Genomic DNA, 20,213 nt, shown 5'->3' with positions numbered 1-20,213 from the left:
GGCTCTCAGGGGAGAGCTTGGCCCCAAGCTGCTTTCTTCTCCTGCCCACCCTGCAGGCCAAGGGAGATCAAATCCCCGGCCACAACAGGCCCCATTGAGAGTCGGTAAATCTGCCCGAGGTGTGGGGTTATGTTACCAGGTTCCTGGCCACCACCACTAAGCAAAGGGTCAGGCTGACCTCCTTCCCTCCCAGTAGGCCCTGATCCAGAACCTACAGGACCAAGCCAGGCAGAAATCGGATCACCCACTGCATTCCCAGGCAGCAGCCTCCTCTGGGAAATCAGTGGACAGTGGGATGAAGCTGTCGCAAAGACCGGAGCCATCCCTGGCTGCCCACGGGAACACAGGCCCTCTGCCCACCAAGGTGGGCCTGGACCTAACGCAGACAAGAGACCCCAGGATAATAATATTATTATGATTTTGTGAGCATTTTGCACCTTATACACGTTAGTTTACTTGGTCCTCACAGAAGCACCATGGTATGCACGCTATTGTCAGCTCTATTTTACAAAGGACGAAACTAGGCACCGAGAGGTTAAGTCAATTTCCCAGAAACACCAGGATTTGAACCAAGGCATCTGGATTCCAAAGTTCACTTATCACAACAGCCACCTGAGAGAGGAGTCATTCAAAAACACACCTTTTGAGTAACGGTAGAAAAACCCAAGTGTGAAAGAGAAAAGACTCCAGGGGCCACGGCCATTGTTTCCAGCTCTCTGGGGACTGGCAGAGGGCACAGGAGCAGATTTTCTCTCTGGCTAAAGAAGGGATTCAGGAATAGTGGGAGACCCACAGGGAGACATTTGGTTCTGTGCAAAGCCTCAGGGGACAGATTTTTAGATACTGCACAATAATTTGTTAAAAATGCAACTGGCAGGCTTCCCTGGTGGCACAGTGGTTGAGAGTCCGCCTGCCGATGCAGGGGACGCGGGTTCGTGCCCCAGTCTGGGAAGATCCCACATGCCGCAGAGCAGCTGGGCCCGTGAGCCATGGCCGCTGAGCCTGCGCGTCCGGAGCCTGTGCTCCGCAACGGGAGAGGCCACAACAGTGAGAGGCCCGCGTACGGCAAAAAACAAAAACAAAAAAAAATGCAACTGGCTCCTATAACCCAGCAGTAGCTGCTACAGATATGACCAAAGAGGCACAAGAATAAAATCAGAATCAACCTAAATGTCCAGCAGTAAGAGAATGGATAAATAAATGACGATCCTCGCCATTGATATACTACTGTATATTAGTTTAAAAAAAAAAGAAGAAAAACAATATGGTAAGTTCACTGTGTAAAACTATGACTAGATTTCCTAGATCCAATGTTAAGTGAGAAAAGCAATTTGAGGAATGAAACCATTTGTCTAAACACACACATGCATGCACACACACACGCACATGCTATAATGGTACATATTCCTATAGGTTCTGTGTGCAGTGCATAGACAAAGATCTAGATGGATATATAGCAAAGTAATAACAGTGATGATTAACCTTGCAGAGGAGGCTGGAATGCTACGGTTATCAAGGAGACTATATTTCGCTTTTTAAATATTATTTGATTTTTTTATAGCAAAAATGTATCCGTATATCCCTAATATAATGAAAACGTAGTAAAACAACATAAAAAAGACTCAACGAGCTGTCTTGGAAACAGTGAGCTACTGGTCCCTGGAAGCGAGCAAGCCTGTGCATTGGGGTGGAGGGATTTACCACAAGGATAGGTGGGTCCAGTCCTTCTGGGCCTCACAGCCTCATCAGGGGCGTAGAGCAAAGCCCTTACTGTCCCCGCATCGTGAGTGCCTTTAAGGAAGCACAGAGAACCAGATCTTGGAGGAGGGAGAGGCCAGGAGTTGTGGACGCTCACTGCGACACAGTCAGAGGCACACAGCCCAGCTACCAAGTCCACCTCCAGCTGTCCAGCTCCACCCCTCCCCTTCTCCCAATAACACCCAGCCCTGGCCCCTCTGTCCCAGCAGCCCCCAGCCCTTGGCCAGCATGTCTGGCGTCAGCCTCAGACTCCCAGGGCGGGGGCCATGTCTTTGGGAAGACCTCACATTTGGGGACAAGAGTTCAGGAAGGAAGGGGGAAGTGGATGTGAAATGCTTACAGGGCTGAGCGCCCCTGACTGTGACACTGAGCCCAGGCAACAGCCCAGGTCACAAGAGGAGCCCTAGTCCCCAACAGGCTGATCCCTAGCGCCAGCCAGACCCCTAGCCCTAGTCAGGCACGATAACAAGCCAGGAGCAGTGAAGCTCTTACCTTCAAGACAGCTACAGCGTCAAGAAAAGAGTCAGGCGATACAGCTCTGAGTCCCAGCTCGGCCCCTGACTTCCTACAAGACCTTAACAGTCACTGAACCTGTGGAGCCTCAACTCCCTCATCCGCAAAATGGGCTCACAGTATCCACCTCCCAAGCCTGCTGTGCACATGAAATATCATCCGTGCAGCCCCTCTGTGAACCATACGGACCCCCACAAAGCACACGGCCTCATCCGTGCCGCGGACAGAAAAGGAGGTGGCAGCACCTCATCGCCAAAGGCAGCCACGCTTGCTGCAAGACAGCAGTGAGTCCAAAAGGGCAGGGGAGCCTTTCTTGGCTACCGTCCTGGGCCGAGGGCCAGGGTGCTTGCGGGGAGGGCAGGGAGCCACCGACAGGTGCCAGGGAGGAGTCTGGTTTCTACCTGAAACTGGGGGAAGGGGCTCCTGGGAGCCAGGCCAGCGAGTCCTCGCCTCACCGCTAGCCCAGGGAGCCGGGGCAGGGGCGGGCGACAGACCCACAATGGGAATCAAGGGCAGGAAGAGCAAAGCTCCGTCACTGCCAGAAGGGGCGAGCAAAGGGCCGGCCTTGGAGGATTCCACCTGGGAGGCAACGCAGTACGGGCCACGCAGAACTGGCTCGGGGTCCTGGGAGGAGAGGGGCTGCTGAGAGGCAAGAAGGTGCCACCTGGCACTCACAGAGAAAAGTACCAGCTCTGGGGGAGGGTGGGGCAGCAGGACGAAGCCTGAGGTGGTCCAGCTGCCCCAGAGCTGTCCCCTCCTGCCTCAGGGAGACCCAGGGCTGTGGCAATACTGAGTCCAGCGTGGGCCCAGCCCGCGGCACAGAGGGCCAGGGAGGTCTGAGGACAGAAGCCTCCAAGCATGACCAAGGCCACTGTCAAAACCAAAGCACCAAACGTAAAAGAGAGAGCTAGTGGGAAGCAGCCGCATCGCACAGGGAGATCAGCTCTGTGCTCTGTGACCGCCTGGAGGGGCGGGATAGGGAGGGTGGGAGGGAGGGAGACACGAGGGAGGGGATATGGGGACATATGTGTATGTACAACTGATTCACTTTGTTATAAAGCAGAAACTGACACAGCATTGTAAAGCAATTATACTCTAATAAACATGTTAAAAAAATATATGTATATATATATATATATATATATATAGTTGGATTAGTATCTACAAAAAAAAACCCCCAAAGCACCCCAATGACTCCTGCGAACGCCTCCCCAGCCCCATCGGGCAGGATCCCAGGCAGCTGGACTCCCCGCTGAACGGCAGCCAGCCCGCGGGAGCTGCAGGGAGGGAGCCAGAGGCTGGGCCACCTTGAACAGGGCCCCAGGGAGGAGGGCGTGGGTGGGGCTGGTGGGAGGGGCGCTCCGCACAGCTCCCTCCTAGGCAGGCCACCACGCTCTCCGTGGACCTGTGGCCACACGCAGGCCCAGGTGCACGTTGGTCTGTTCCCAGGGGCCCCGGGACAGGGCAGGTGGCCTCCTCTCGGAACAGGAGTCTGGGCCGGAGCTCAGGACCATAGCAGCAACTCCGCTGCCCCGACACTGTGCCGTCTGCTGCCGCCAGCTGGCCAGGTGGGGACATCAACTCTCCCTCGTCACCTCAACCAAGTGTTCACCCCCTCAGGTCTCAAAGGCAGGCCTCAGCTCAGCTCTGGCCCATCAGAGTGTTCATGCAGGAAGCCACTTCAGGCTGCCATCCACTGCTCACCTCCTAAACGGACCCAAGCCATCACACACCAGGCTCCTGGCACCTGGCCAACCCCCAAACTCAGCTGCAGACCTCAGGCCTCGCTCCTCTGGCCCACACGGACTCCTAGGGGCTGGCTGCCACAGCCCTGTGAGCTCGCAGCGCTGGGAGCTTAGGGCAGTGGGGACAAGACGGTTCAGCCATGGCCACCCAACCACCAGATGCCACCCCACTGGCCAGGACAGCCTGGGAAGGCCCGCTGCTCACGCCAGAGAACAGCCTGCCTGTCCAGCCACGGCTGACTCCCAGGGCAGCCAGGGACCAGCAGAGCTATGGGGTCTGCTTACTAGTAACCTACCCCACTGGGTACCAAGAAGCAGCCTTCCTCAAGGGTGAAGACCAAAAGGAAACTCCACCTGACGGCCCCGTCAGTCCATTAAAGCACCTACTCAGCGTGACCTTACCTCCCACCTGAGTCTTTAGGTCTCAACTCCTTAGCCTGGCCTTCAGGGCCTTCGTGGGCTGGCCCTAACCTGCCTCTCCAGCGCCATTCAGCCACCTCTTGTCCAAACACCCTGCTCACCTGCCGTTCCCTAAACCCTGGGATCCTCACGTTGCCTGCCTTTGCACATACTGTTCCCAGTGCTGACAATGTCCTTCCCTCTTCCTCCACCTGGCAAACTCTTACTCCTCCTTCAAGGTCCAGCTTGACATCACTTCTGGGAAGCCTACCCATGCTCTCCCTCCCCTACTGCCAAGGCGGAATACTTGCTCCCTTCCCCACCCTGTCTCTGAGCAGCAGGGCACTTCCTACCTTCAACCACAGTTAGGATCTGGGCCAGAGCTGCTCAAACTATTTATGGTAAAGAAACTTTTTTTTTTTTTTTAAGTTTTCCAATCTGCTGCCCACTGATGCTTTTGTAAATTACAATAAAAAATGGCGTGGCAGTGTCAAGTTGCAATATGAGTTTCTCAACACTTACGCTAATGCCTGTACCTGTCTCACTGCAGACCAGTAACACAGAGCTCATGGACGGGCGGTAGTCTGCAGACCACCCTCTCCATGGCACTGGCAGGGCTCTGGGCTCCCGGTGCAGGACCCATCAAATTATGTCTATGTTCGGACCTCCAGAGCCCAAAGGGGTGCTCCATGAACATCTACTGTCTCAAATATTGCATGGCAAGGTCCCAGCAACCCTGTAACAGGTGCATTACCTGTGCTAGGCATCCCCATTTCTCAGGTGAGCACGTAGAAACACACAGAGGGTGACGGGCCTGATGTCACAGCTGGCCCACACTGGATCTACCCAAAAAAGAATTCAGAGTAATGACAGTAAAGATGATCCAAGATCTCAGAAAAAAAATGGAGGGACAGATCTAGAAGATACAAGAAATGTCTAACAAAGACCTAGAAGAACTGAAGAACAAACAGAGATGAACAACACAATAACTGAAATGAAAACTACACTAGAAGGAATCAATAGCAGAATGACTGAGGGCGAAGAACCAATAAGTGAGCTGGAAGACAGAATGGTGGAATTCACTGCCATGCAACAGAATAAAGCTGGCCCACACTGTACCCTCTCTGTACTGCCCAGCATCACAGGGGCAGACTTTCAGAACCTGCACGCCCTCCAGTCCACCATCCCACCCCCAGCACAGGCTCCTGACAGCATTTCCCACTGCAGTAACAGTGAGCCCCATGCAGTGGTGAAGAGCTCAGCCTCCGGAATCAGACCAGACCTGGGTTCACATCCTGGCTCAGCCTTTCACAGCTGTGTGGCCTTGGGTACGTCACTTCACTTCTCTGGGCCTCCATCTTTCCTCTGTAAACTGAGGCTAATAGCACGAGTCAGGCAGCACCCTGCTTCAGGCAGAGCCCACACACACCTATAAGCGCCATTCAGGTCTGGCTGTTACTGACGTGTATGAAAGACCTGGGATTACCCAGCCTGAAACTCTTGACCCGGGTCTTCCCTTTCTGCTCACCCTCCCTGAAAGACCCAACGTCTTCTCTTGGGAGTAAATTCTTCCTGGCTGCTGAGTTTGCTGATCTCCTTTGGTGATCTCACCGCCCTGCCACCCCCCCAGGCTAAGGGGCTTCTCCCTTCTCACCCTGCCCCCCTCCCTGGGACACCTTAGCCTCTGATCCTCTTCACCTCCTCTCCAAATACCAGCCCCCTCTGGAACAGCTGGTCTGAGGAGGGGCCCTGCACCATCCCGGGAAATGCCCCCTGTTGGGTTGGGTTAGAGCAGTGAAGAGCCAGGCTGTGAGGTGGGGTCGGGCCCCAGCCTGCAACTCCACCCTCACCCACCCAGAGCCCACCTGCCCTGTACCTTGGGCCACGACAACGCTGAGTCCACCCCGGCTGGGTCCCGGTCGGCTGTCCCTACAAGAGGCTCACTCCCTGCTGGGGCTGAGGGTCCGGTGGGCTGCTCTCCACGCCCCTCAGCCATCCTGGAGCCTCTCAAGCTGGCTATCTCCAACCCCTGGGCATCGGGCAGCAGGATCCCTTCCTGGTCCTCAGCAATTTTCCTTGGGGAAAGTACAAGATAGTGGGAGAAGCCACTCTGGGAAAGCTGACATCGTGGGCGTGGTTCCATATTTACTTGCTCAGTGACGTCCACTGCAGCCCAGCCCGAGACAAGTTGATATCCTGCCTGCTGATCTCTCTCGCCCCCAGCCCTGCCCAGGAGAAGGAGCCCACTGGTCACCAGCCCCTCCTACCCCGAGCTCCTTCCTGCACATCACCCAGGGTTGCTGCCTCTGTCCCCTCAGGACGGGGTGAGCTCCTGCCGCTACAGGTATTCAAGCAGTGGCCGGGCAGCCTGTCCTTTTGGAGGGCTGGGCACGAAGACTAGGCCAACGCTCTCAGAGGTCCCCATCCTGCTCTAATTCCAGGAAGTGGAGGCCTGGGGTGCGGAGGAAGAAGTGCTAGATGTGGGGTTAGAATTTTAGCTCGGTCACTCCCTAAATTGTATGACCTCCAGCAAGTCACTTCCCATCTCTGACCTCAGTTTTTTCAGCTATAAAATGGGGGTCATGAGAGCTGTTCTGCCTGCCTCAGAGACTAATGATAAAGGATTTGGGAGGAGTTTGAAGTCAAGAAGAGAGTCCTGGGTTGCCCTTATGGATCAGGTGGGGTGGGGAAGAAATAGGGGTGGAAGGGAAAGCCCTAGAAGGCACTGAAGGCTCCAGAAGCCCAGGTTCGCCTCACTTTGCAAACAGGGTCCTCACCCTCAGCACCCACCCCTGATCTGAGGCTGATGCTGGGGTGCAGGGTGGCCAGCAGCCCTCTGTCCTTCTCCACCTCTGCTCTCACAGCCCAGAGTCAGTTCACAGGAGGCTCTTAGTTTGTCCGGATGCACCAGCAAGACCTGATCCATGAGGTCCCTGGGTGGGGAGAGGGTCCTGGGTGGGGAGGTCCCTGGGTGGGGAGAGGGTCCTGGGTGGGGAGAGGGTCCTGGGTGGGGAGAGGGTCCCTGGGTGGGGAGAGGGTCCTGGGTGGGGAGAGGGTCCTGGGTGGGGAGAGGGTCCCTGGGTGGGGAGAGGGTCCTGGGTGGGGAGAGGGTCCCTGGGTGGGGAGAGGGTCCTGGGTGGAGAGAGGGTCCTGAAGCCGGCTGTGTAAACCAAGAGCTTATAAATCAAATCCTGGTTTGAAAGCACCCAGGGGCCCTGCTGGGAATTGTTACGTAACACAAGGAGGCAACCCCTAAAGCCTGCTTTGTCGATGTGGGCTTCTCCAGGTGATTGGAAAGCTTAGATTATGACTGTGGGATCTGAAGCTAGTCACGTATCCTCTCTGAACCCAAGTTTCCTCAACCAGACATGGATGTAGAAGAGACCTCACGGGGCCAACGTCAAGTGCCCTGACGCTCAATACGTGTTCCTCTTAACACGTGGTCCTGAAAACAGGGAGGAAAAAGTTTTCTTCCACAGAAGGTAATGCAGGGCTGACATTACCGTCTCCACGTACAGAAAGGGAGACTGAGGCCCAAGCACGGTTGGCCTTGAACACAAGCCTGTGGGGGTGGGTAAGTGTCTGAAGGTGCGTTCCAGTCACCTTCAAGTAGAGACCCCCCATGACTCATCCACTCTCTCACATTCAGGCACTGCTGTCCCCAGAAAGGGGCACAAGGTTATTTCCGTGCCCTAGGGCATGCCTCCCCTGTGGTCATGACCTCACACACGAGGAGGTGGCCCCAGAGCCGTCCCCACGCCACACTGGTGCTCGGGTGCTGCTTCCTCAGGAGCCTCTGCGAGGCCAGCACCATTATCACTCCTGCTGTGCAGACGCGGAGACAGGCAACCCCCAGACAGGCAGCCTCTTACCCACATCTCCCAGCTGCCAGGCGCAGGGGCAGGAATGAACCTGCGGCCACACCCGCCTCAAGGGCAGAGCGCTGTCCCCGCCCACACGCTCCCTCTCAGTGGCCCCCACCTAGAGGCCAGCCCAAGGCACTTTGCTGCGTCTTCTCTGGGGGTGCCATGGCTACTCAGAAATGAAGCCAGACGCACTCTAGGAAGCCTGCAGCCCCCAGAACTGTGCCCCAAACCATCTGCACTGAGCCTCAGTGTGGAGGACCAAGTCCTCACCTCTTTCCTCCACCTTCGTTTTTGGAATGGCCATCACCAAGCCCATGCTCATCCTCTCCTACCTTGACTAGTGTAACAGCCTCCTAATCGGCCTCCCTGCCTCCAGCCTCACACCCAAACTGCTGCTGCTGCTGATTTCTGGGACCTAAACCTGCTCTCCGTGTCAGCTTTCTCGTCATAAAACCCTCTGCGGTTCCCAGAGGCCCCACAGACAGAGTGAAAACGCCTCAGCATAGCAGTCATAACCTTTCACAGTCTGGCTGGGATAGAGCATCGGGGTTAGGTGGGAGGGCTCAGGAGCCAGAAGACCTGGGCAAGTTACTCCACCTCTCTGAGCTTTGGTTTCCCAAAGGGAAATAATAGTGTCAGTAGAATGGGGAAATAATAGTACCAATATCAGGGTACTGCTGGGAAGATGAAATAGAAAATGTGTTCTGAAGCACTTTGCACATAGTAAGTGCTCAATTCATTCATTCATTCCACAAATGTGAGGCCTTACTATGTGCTCTGCACTGTTCACGCAGCACTGAACAAAGCTGACGACACTCCCCGCTCTCCGGGAACTCACAGCATAATTAAAGGAGGCAGCCAAAGACGACATATTGATAAATAAGTAAAACACAGGGCATGTTACATGTGCTATGCACTAAGGAGAAGAAAAAGCAGGCAAGCAGAGGAGGATAAGGGGGCAGGGGTTGCCATTTTAAATAAGAAAGTGCCCACAAGAAGGCGACATTTGAGCAAATCCTGATGGAGATGAGGGAGCCTGCCATGGAGATAATGGGTAAGAGTGTTCTAGCAGCAGGAACAACCACTGCAAAGGTCCTGAGGCAGGATCAGGACTGGTGTGTTAGTCATATTACTATTATCATCACTGTTATTCTCTTTCTAGCCTCATCTCCCTCCACCTCCTCCCTTACCCACACTCTCCAGCCAAATGAACCACCGAAGCCTCTCCAAGCCATTCCGTGTGCTCATGCCTTTGTACAAACTTCGTCCCACGCTGGAACGCCTCTCCCCTTTCTTTCCAACTCCTACTCATCCTTCAAAACCCAGCTAAAAGGCCTCCTCCTCAGGGATGCTTTCCTTGACTTAGAGTCGATGGCTGTCTCCCTTGCATCCTTCTGCTATAAACTGTGACTGCCTGGTTAACTGCCCACCTCCTCCCACTGGTCTGTGAGCTCTGGAGGGGCAAGGACTGGGTTCCACACTGCACCCCTAAGCCCAGCACAGTGCCTCGCTGTGTGCACTGACCACCTGATGAATGAAGGAAGAATTGAAGGATGCCCCAGGCCTTCCCTCTTAAAGAGCCTTAGCCCCAGCGACACCGCCACGCGTGTGACTGCCCCTGTGAACACTGGCCTTTCCAACGCAGATACAAATCTGCAATAGGAAACAGGCTTTTTAAAAATAACAGCACATTTTTCTTTTTTCTTCATTGTTTTTTTTTTCTTTCTGCACGGCTTATTTTTCCGGCGCAGCCCCGGGGCCAGCTGCAGGGAAGTCCCTCCCAGGCCCCACTCTAAGAACATGGAGCTCTGGGGCCTCTAAGGACTCCCGGGCCAGAACAGGGGTGGAAAGGCACCAGATGCCCTGGCACCGGCCACCAGGCACCTCTGAGCCAGGAACCCCTTTTCCCAAACCTCAATGTTAGGTGGATGTTACCCCCTGGAAACTTTATAATGCCATGCGACATTTCCAAAGGGGCTTCTCCTTGGTGGGTCTGGGGTTCCCTGCCCTCACTCCAAGAGGGCATCCCGAGGGAGATGGCATCAGACTGCCAGCGTTCCAATCCTGGCCACACTGCTGTGTAACCATGGCTCCCTTCCATCACCTCTTGGGGCCTCAGTTTCCCCATCTGTGAAATGGAAATAATAATACCTACCTTGTTTTCTGTGTAGGGTATGTGACATGCTTAGGACCACACCTGGCACACAAGAAGCCCTCAGTAGGGCTACCCTGGTGGCGCAGTGGTTGGGGGCCCGCCTGCCGATGCGGGGGGCGCGGGTTCGTGCCCCGGTCTGGGGGGATCCCGTATGCCGCGGGGCGGCTGGGCCCGTGGGCCGTGGCCGCTGGGCTTGTGCGTATGGAGCCTGTGCTCCACCCGCGGCAGTGAGAGGCCCGCGTACCGCGAAAAAAAAAAAAAAAAGAAGCCCTCAGTAAATATTAGCCGCCTTCATCATCATTCTCTTCATCTTCATCAGCCCTGGATCTCCTACTGTGTGGTCCCTTCACTGAATCATATACTCCACAGATCAGAGACCTCAAGGATCTGTTAAATCTCACCCTCTTGGCCTTTCTGGAATTTTCCCTCGTACACTCTAGAAACATGGTCCTTCTAGGGCATGGACACCTGTAAGTATGGGGAGCTTAGGATCTGAACTCTACGGGCCAGTTTTCCTCCCACGCCTGACACCTCCTTGCAGCTGGACCCACCTGCCCATACTCCAAGGAAGCAGCGTTTATTAATCCTGTCCTTAGCCCCCAGCACATTGTGAGCCCCCAGCCAATGCTCGGGGATTTATCAGAAGGCATTCCGTGAGCAGCTCTCATGCACAGACACTGGACGTGCAGCGACACACACACACCAACCCAGGCCCTGCCCTCGCAGAGCTTACGGTCTGATGAAAGAGTGAGACTGCAAGCAATCATTACAACAATAAATGTAAAACTGCTACTAAGACGAGTGCTACAAATACGAGGTACATGGGGCCATGAAAGGCCGTAATAGGGAGTTCAACCTAATCTGGGAGGGCTTCCCTGAAGAGGTGATGCTAAAGCTAAAAGATGAAGAGGAGGCCTACGAGAGGAGTGGAATGCATGGTCAGGGCACAGGGGCAACATGAGGATAGCACCACGTTAGGCTAAACATGGTAAATAGGGGGAGGCAAGATGGTGTCCCCATAGCATCTAGAGGGCAACTTAAGGATTTCTGTCTTTCTCCTAAATACAGTGGGAGTCCCTGAAGGTTTTTCAGGCAGAGGTTGATAGACTCAGATTTATTTGTCAGAAAAGCTCACCCTGGCTGCTGAGGATGAGCTTTTCCTGCGTGTGTATACTTGTCTCTGCCTGGAATGCTCCCCTACTCTCTGTATCAGTCAGGACAGGCTAGGTTATGCTGCAGTAACAAACAACCCCCAAATCTAAGTGGTTTGAAACAACAAAGGCTTAATTATCACTCATGCTGCATGTCCATCATGGGGTACTAAGGGACTCCACTCAGGGAGCAACACGGGGACCCAGGCTAGCAGAAGCAGCCACCACCCCACCTTCTGCCAGTTTCCACACCACAGGAAAACAGCACTCATGAGGGTCTCACACCAGCAACTAGATGCTTTGGCCCAGAAGTGGCATGTGTCACCATAGTTCACAACTCACTGGCCAGTCACACAGCCCCACCCAACACAAGGGGACCTAGATCCAATCCTACATGTGCTTGGATGAACTGGAAATATTTAGGGGGTAGCATTAAGGACCACCAGACACTCTCCCACTCCATCTTGCCCTTCCCCAGACTTAACTCATTCATTAGATCACAAGTGTTTCAGTATTCCAGAAGGAGGGACCAGCATGTGCAGGCGAGAATACGGAGTACAGAGAGATCTAGAGTAGGTGGGAGATGAGGCCAAGGAAAGGGTAGGGGCCAGATTACTCAGAGGCTTCTAGGTTATGGTAACAATTTGGTTCTTTATCCCAAAAGCACTGGGAAGACTTCTCAGTGCTTTACACAAAAATGGGGAGCTTGCTGTGATCTTCTTTGGAACAGATCACCCTTACTGCCATCCAAAGACTGGCGTGGAGGGGAGGTCACAGGTGGACAGTTGGGAGGCTAGTGCTGTTGTCCTGGGGATAGACAGTGGTGGCTTGACCAAGACACTGGGGAAGAGAAGACGGAGAGGAGTGTACGGATTCAATTTATAGGTTAAAGTTACCTAGATCTGGAGACATAGTGGATTGCGGTGAGGGAACGGAGACACAAAGGTTTCTGCCTTAAGGACTAGCAGAATGGTGGTAGCCGTGGCCAAGACGAGAGCCCTGTAGGAGGTTTAGGGAGGAAGATGATGGGACAGCCTTGGAATCCGTGTGTTGGTCATAACTGTGAGATGGTCAAGAGAACAGACCGAGGAGGCAGCTGAATAAACAGGAATGACTCCTGACTCCTCGTTCAGTGGTCTCTACTTCCTTCATACTTGCCAATAACTTAGAACCAGGGAAACCTCGCCTCCCCTCCCCCACCCAATTTAAGTCCAGGTGAGGAAAGATTCAGATGATTGTAGTCTTAACTTGACACCAAGGAGAACAAATTTATGAAACACATCAATTCAAAGGGTCTGGAGGACAGAACTGTAACTCAGGTCAGAGTAGTATATAAGTGATGGTTGTGATGGCTGATCAGGGCTCCTGGGACCAGTGAGGGGAGCCCCTCCTCTTTGAATATGTCACTAGGGAAGGGAGAGTAGACCCTGCCCCAGCTGCTCCTTGGAGGCCCCGTCAGTTTGGGACTGAATGGACCGAGGTGGGGCTTGTTGGGCAATCCTGATATTCCCAAGAGAGTGCTCTGCAATAATCCCAGGCAGAGAGAACAACACTTCTTACATCATGTGTGGCCCCCGGGCTAGGCATTTTCTCTGTGCTATCTCATATAATCTCACAGCTGACTGGCCAGGCAGGCTATGTTAGCCCCACTTTAGGGATGGAGAAGCAAGGCCCAGAGAGGTCAAAAGTAACCGTGCCAAGTCCAAAGTCGCATATTAGTATGAAGGGGAGGAAGGACTCCAATGGAGAAGCCCCTTTTCATTAAACTAAAGCAACAGCCCTGGGCTCTATTCCCAGACACGTGCCCACACAGAAATCTGCTTGCCCACCTCTCGGAGCGTTGGTGGGTGAAAATCATGCCCCGCTCCCCCTGGAAGGAAACACAGCCTGTTACTTTTGCCCCATGGACCTCACAACCCTAACCCCTTCCTTCCTCTCAAGGGGAAATGTGGGCAAAGCCAGCTTGGGTGCCAGAGGCATCATGCTCCATGGAAAATTCTTTTGCTCCAGCACAGATAAACCCCCATTTTATAGGGTTTCCAGGCATGGAGAGCAATCTCTCATTATTGCCTCCTGTCCCCACGGACAAAGAACTGGGTGTGTTTCCTTCAACCACTCTAAATTATATACCACAGCCTTTCTCCACATGAAGCAAACGTCTAAGAAGAGAGGTTTAACATTCTTCTCCCCGAAGTCCCAGCCCACCCCTGGGATCTTAAGCCCCTATCGCCCAACCCCATACAAGACACAAGCAACTTTTCCGCCAGCACTGCTCAGCGCTCGAGACATTTGTGTTCTCCTTGCAGCCACTTGCCTAGGGCGTGCTGGCCTTGACCGGAGAAAGGTCATCGGCCGCTAAGTGCCTGCAGAGCAGAGCACCTTGGGGATTGCGAGTGGGGGATGGAGGCTACACTCCGGACATTTCCCTAAGAGTCTACACCGCAACTAAGATGGAAAATGTATTAAAGAAACAGCCCCCGGCGCGGCCACGTTTAGCGGGAAATCGTGCGGCGCGTGGGAAGAGGCCCCACTGCACCCCGGCAGGACCCGTGCCCCCCAAATCGGCCCCCGGGCGCCGAGCCCAAAGTGCCCCCGAGAACTAGGCCAGCAGCGGCGGCGAGCCCTCCAGCCTTCGCCGCCCCGCCCCGCCCGTGTCACCGCGTTCTCATTCCGAAAGCTCGGCCCGGGAGGCCGCTCCCATTGGTCGGCGGCCACGTCCGTCAGCGGGCGGCACGTCGGCGCAGAGAAAAGGCTACATTGTAACAAGGCGAGCGAGCTAGGAGCTAGCGGGGAGGAAGGAGGCGGAGGGGCGGCCCCCGAATCCCACGGCGGCGGCGGCGGCGGCGGCAGCGGCGGCGGCGGCACCACCTACCTGCCGAGGGTTAACCCACCTCGGGGCCGGGGCGAGGCGCCCCCCCGGTCCGCGCCCGCGCCGCCCGGGCCCCCCGCACTGCTCGCGATGACTCCCCCGGCCGCCCGCCACCCCCGAGGCCGCTCGCAGCCCCTGCACCGGCGGCCCCCGCGCGCGTTGGCAAACTGCCGAGCGCTTTCCGAAGCCATTTTCAATGGCCACATTGGCTACCGGGGCTGACTCACCTTCCCGGGAATGCTGCGGCAGCCGCGGGGCCCGGACGGCGCGGGCGGCCCGGCGGGCGGCTCGGCGGAGGCGGCGCGGCCCGGGCTGGCGGCCCCCGCGGCGGGAGCGGCCGCGCTGCGGGCGCGCTGGTCCCCGACGAGGCAAAGTTTCAGCGCCAGCCTCGGCGCGGCGGCGGCGGCGACTCGCTGCTGCTCTCCTCCCCTGCTTTGACCACCATCTTATTAGTACAGGAAATGACATGGAAAACGGAAGAAAGCGGCGTTTGGGGCAGACGCGGACCCCCCAATTCAGGGGCCGGAGCCGGGACTCACCAGCCGCGTCCCAACCCGGCCCCGGAGAAAACTCCCGGGGCCCCCTCGGCCCCCGCCCCGCGCCCTGCCCGGAGGGGGGAACCTGGCTTCTCGAACCCAAAAGGAGAGGGCGACTTTTATAAACCAGCCCGCGGAGAAATCTAGAAAAAAAAATAATAAATGAAAAATGAAAAGGTTAAAAGAACTTTCGAGCTGGGACACTTTTTTTTTTTGGTCGGAATTAAAAGTTCTAGAATTTTAAAAAGTCATTCCTTGGGGGGTGCTCCCTGGCTCCCCGATCCTATTGCTGCCCCTTTTGAACCAGTCTGGGGAATAAATGCGTTGATATTTTTAACCCTTTCTTGGCTTCGCCGCCCGCAGCTGGCCCCCTGCTGATCCAGTTTAACCCTTTGAATGCCCAGCTGTTTGGAGATTCAAACTAAAGTTGTAAAACAGGGGCATCCCGCTGAAAGCTGAGGGAAAGGGTCTTTGTGGGGGGGGGAGTTCGTTTAAAATGTTATTTACGTGGGGCTGCGGATTTAAAGTCGCGAACCGAGCGTGTTCTTCAAATCGAAATTTATCACCGGGATTGAGATTCTGAGAACCCGACGGGCTGGTCCCCGGCTGCCTTGGAAAAGATGTTTAAACTGCGCTCGCCTGCTCGGTTCCTCAGTTTCTCCATCTGTGAAATGGGATTTAACATCACAGAGTAACAAGGTAGCAAGGAAAAGATGGGGCAGAATTTTCATAAAGACAAAGTGGTTAAAGGCTTGAAAGTCTTTCTCCTGCGCTTAGAAAACCGACGGGTTAGGATGGAGCAGAGGACACCGCGGGATGGCGTAACCGAGACAACCATTCCCCAAATAACCGTTTTATTCTGGTGGTGTTGTCTGTGAGTGGCCGAAGTGCGAGATGTCTCCTGTCAGGGGAGGCTGCGCTGCTCTGGCTCTAAAACCGGGGCGTAACCTCCAGTAGAAATTATCCCCAGGACCGCGGTGGGGCGCCCCCCAGACATCCGTGGAAGCCCTGAAAGGCCTGGCACAGGAGGCCTCCGGTGGGGACCTCCCTGTGATGACCTCCTCTCGGGGATGGAGTTCCCTGTCAATTTCTTGGCCGGCAGGGAGCCTCGACCCCAGATGGCGTCCATGGTCAGACCCCAGGACGTGCTCCCGGAGTTTGGATGTTGGGGCTTGTGGGGGGAAGCACTTCATGCACCACTTCATTTGTTTCCCTTGACTTTGGCATCACAAACACAGCTTCTTGGAATCCCCCATCTCTTACTTGCTGTGTGATCTTGAGTAAGTAACGGAGTCTCAGTTTCCTTATCTGCAAAGTGGGGCACACCAGTAACCCACGCTGCTGGCTCTGCGTGAGGAGCCGTGAGAGTACTTCAGGAGCGTAGCACCAGATTGCTCACAGTAGATGCTCAAGTAATGGTAATTAACACCATAATTATGTGACTCAATACTACTATCAAAGTTTCCTAGTGTCTGTCTGTTCCATGCCAGGCAGAGTATTGGGTACTGGGGAGTACCAAGATTAGTTAGATCTGGTCCTTCCAGGAGGTCTTGTTCTGGCCAGGAGATGAAGGAACTCATGGCTAACTCAAATTGATTCAATAATTAATGCACACCCGACTGTGCTAAGCTTTATACTGGAGGCCAGGTGCTTGGGCAGGGAGGGGAAAGGACACTGAGGAGGGAGCCATTTGTTCCTTTTGAGGAGTAGGATTCACCAAGGAAATGATGTCAGAGGTGGGCCCTAAGAGGGGGTTTGCAATTTCCACCAGTGCTAGGATGGCATTCCAGGAAGGCAAACGGCACTGGCAAAGACATGGAGGTCTCAAAGTGGCCAGGGTGTGTGACATGTGGCCAGGTGTGAATGGAATAGAGAGTGGGTGGGGCAGAGGAACCAGAGGTGAGGCCAGAAAGCCAAGTGGATAAAGAGAGAACATGGTCACAGCCTCCAAAATGCAAAAAGATCTTTAAGAGTAGGAGGTGGTGAGTGAGGCAAAGAGGGAATTTTTCCATGTGGTGCTGGTTTTCTATTTAAATCTCCCCATCCATTTGGCCTGGTCTAGCTTCTCTTTGCCAGGGACAATCGGCCTTCAGGCAGCAACTCTGGAGTGGGGCTGGTCCTCAGGCATTGCAGGCCAGGAATCTTCTGGCGTCACACTTGGGGAGCACAGAGACACTGCATGGTTCAGAGACCCAGGTCTGAGGTCCAGCCTGCCACTCCATGCCGTGAAACCTGGGGCACGTGACTCTGCCTGTCTGGGCTCCAGCTTCTTCCTGTGTGACACAAAGAGTTTGGACCAGGGGTCCTACATTCTGCCCTCAAGAAGCTGCCCTGTAACCACATAATCAAGACCAGAGCGCAGGAAGGAATCTGGAACAAGGCTGGGAGGGTTGCTGGGAGCCCAAGGCAGCCAAGGGCTGGCACAGGTGCTCTGGGTCAGTGGGCAGCAACTGGCCTCAGGGCCTGAAGGTAATCACCATAGACAAGTGGTCTGGACAAGGCAGGTCTTGTGAGGCTGTGCCTCAGCTGCCCTCTGTGGGCTGAGTTGGGCCTGAAACACAGAAGTAGGGATGGGAGTGGGAGCTCCACACAAATTCTCTGAGAGCAAGTTGGTTGCGGGGAGGGGTGGTACAAAGGGGATTGAAGTGAATAGAGCACATGACACACACTTTCAGGGACCTTACCATTTGACTCTCTCAGTAATCCAAGGCAGACCTCATCATCATTATTTTTACAGACAGGGAAACCATGCTCAGAGAGATTAAGAAACTTGCCCGAGGCCACACAGCTAGTTAGAGGTAGGATAAGGTTCAAATCTACATCTGCCTGACTCCATCGTTCAATGCCTTCCACTCTTGGTGGTTTCTGGTTTATCGTCCTTCTCCATAATGCAACTTTTCAGCCTAAAGGTTTGTAAAATATATCTCCCTGGTTTCTCCCTTGGGCATATCACACAATAGAAGCTGACCAGAACTTTGTGATGTGAGGTCAGGTACTTCATGACCTGCCCTACACAACATGTGTCAACAATCCCAGTCACTTGCAGGTCCCTGGGAGGATATTTAGATGCTCTAGGTGAATGAAGGTCAGCTCTTTGGAAGGAAAAGTCAACCTGAGGCCTTTCTCACCTACTAATAATAATGACACCCAGGTAAAACATACATACAACGAGCTGCAAGTTAAATGCCCCCCAGATCACTTCCACATTTGCTGTAAAACAAGGACAAGTGTTTATTGCATCAATTAATAACCCTTCCAAAGGCCTTGAGGGAGAAATTTCATTCAGGATTTAGTGCCTGGAAAAAACAAACTAAAAACCAACTGCATTTCCCCCAAGGAACTGGCAAGCATCTCCCTTGCTAATAAGAAGAGCTCCGTAACTGATCAGGTTTCCCTTTTTACACAGGCTGCCAGGAAGCTCAGAGCCAAATTCTACCCCCATTCCCAACAACTTTGGCAGTTGCTTCCTCCTCATTCCTCCTTTCCCACTTCTAATCCTACTGACTCAGCTTTGTTTTCTCTGCCATTTATTAAAGATGCCCCCCCCCTTTTTAATGGCAAGAAATAAATATTTAAAATAAATCCACATTTGGAAGAGTTGCTGAAGGGAGCTGGATTCCATGGGCCTTGTGTTAAGCCAGGCACCGTTCTGTTCTGGTCTTGTCCACTCGCCCAACAGCTGAGGGATTCCTCTCTTGGAAGGAAGGAGGGACTGGCTTAAGACCAAGGGATTCCTCACTCAGCTGCTGACGACGGCTAAGATCAAATGCCCTGCATCAGATCATCATGGCTATTTTTTGGTTCTACTGACAAATAGCGTGCCTCTCTCCTGGCAACTCCCCAGGAAGCATAGACCACTATCCCCTACCCATCCCCCCCCCAAGATATCCCCCATTTGTCCCTCCTGTTGAGGTTTGGCAGGGAACAGCCTCCTCTTTTCTAAAGAAGCCACTGCCACTTATGGGCTGCTTACCACGTGCCCAGCAAGGTGAGGTGATTAGGATGGAGGTTGGGAGTAAAGGAGCAACTTCAGAACCTAGGACAGGGAAGGCCTCTCTGAGGAGATGGCATTTCATGGGAGTCTTGATCAATGGAAAGGAGTCACCCTCTCCTACAGTGGAGTAGTTGAGTCCCCTCAGCAGGGGACACAGCCCATGCAAAGGCCCTGAAGCAGGAGCTAGCCAGGCTTGTTGTATGGGGTGGCCCATGGCCAGTGTGCAGAGTATAGTATGGAAGGGAGACAGGGAAGGAGACGAGAAGGAGAAGGAGAAGGGGTTGAATCTTGGCCATGTTTTTCCTTGGTTTGGTTTTATTTGAACATCAGTGGAAGCCACTGATGATTTATAGCTGGGGAGACTCAGGGCCTGACTTATGTTTCAACACAATCACCTTGGCTGCCATGTGGCTACTAACATTGACCTAGTGGCAGGTAAGTGGGTAGGTATGTTCACAAACCATCTTATTTAACTATCACACCCCCCACCCCCCACCCCATTATGAGGTTGATGTGGACTTGTCTTTTTTCTGGCTGCCCAGCAACTGACTTCCCTTCCAGTGACTGGAGAAATTCCCACCTTCCAAGCCTTGGGGAGAAGCAGCGTGTGCCCTCCCCCATCCCCACTAGAGAATCTGAAAACCTCATAAATTCCCTTTCCCAGTGCTATAGACTGAATGTTTGTGTCCGCCCCTGCACCGCCCCCCCCCCAAATTCATGGGTTGAAACCTAATCCCCAGCATGATAATATTTGGATGAGGACTTAGGGAGGTGTAATGGCCATGAAAGTGGGGCCCTCATGAATGAGATTAGTGCCCTTACCAAAGAGACTCCAGAGAGCTCACTCAACCCTCCCACCATAGAAGGACACAGAGAGAAGACAGCTGTCCATGAACCAGAGAATTGGTTACCTCCAGACACAATCTGCTGGCATCTTGATCTTGGACTTCCAGCCTCCAGAACCATGAGAAATAATTTTCTGTTTTTTATAAGCTGCCAGTCGGTGGTACTCTGTTATATAGTAGCTCAAAGGTAAGGCACAGATACATGATGGAGACTCAGCCCATTGGATGAGTTCCCCCACCTTTGAGTTGGAAGCTAGTGACACGTAGAGGCATGAACCATGGACAGTCCTTTCTGGTGAGAGTAGGGGTGCAGTACAGTCAGTTCTCAGGGGCAGGAGTGCCTGTAGCTGCGTCCAGCAGAGCTGCAGGGCTTGTGGTGCAA

The 20,213-nt window shown here is 54.0% G+C and overlaps 1 protein-coding gene across 3 annotated transcripts in view; it reads right to left on the bottom strand.

Moving 5' to 3' along the window:
• The window catches only part of PRDM11 (PR/SET domain 11), an 89,701-nt gene extending 74,421 nt beyond the window's left edge, over positions 1-15,280 (bottom strand). For 2 of the 3 annotated variants that reach the window (XM_033860516.2, XM_073808808.1), the window contains exon 1: positions 14,684-15,280. The gene's annotated coding sequence lies outside the window, so the exon portion shown is untranslated. The remainder of the gene's footprint in view (positions 1-14,683) is intronic. The other variant, XM_073808809.1, reaches the window with a different exon arrangement.
• Between the last annotated feature and the right edge of the window lie 4,933 nt (positions 15,281-20,213).

The sequence above is a fragment of the Tursiops truncatus genome, chromosome 8 (genome assembly GCF_011762595.2).
Source record: "Tursiops truncatus isolate mTurTru1 chromosome 8, mTurTru1.mat.Y, whole genome shotgun sequence".
Classification (NCBI taxonomy): Eukaryota; Metazoa; Chordata; class Mammalia; order Artiodactyla; family Delphinidae; genus Tursiops; species Tursiops truncatus.
Note: the sequence above shows the minus strand (reverse complement) of the source record. Positions and strands in the feature narration are given on the sequence as shown.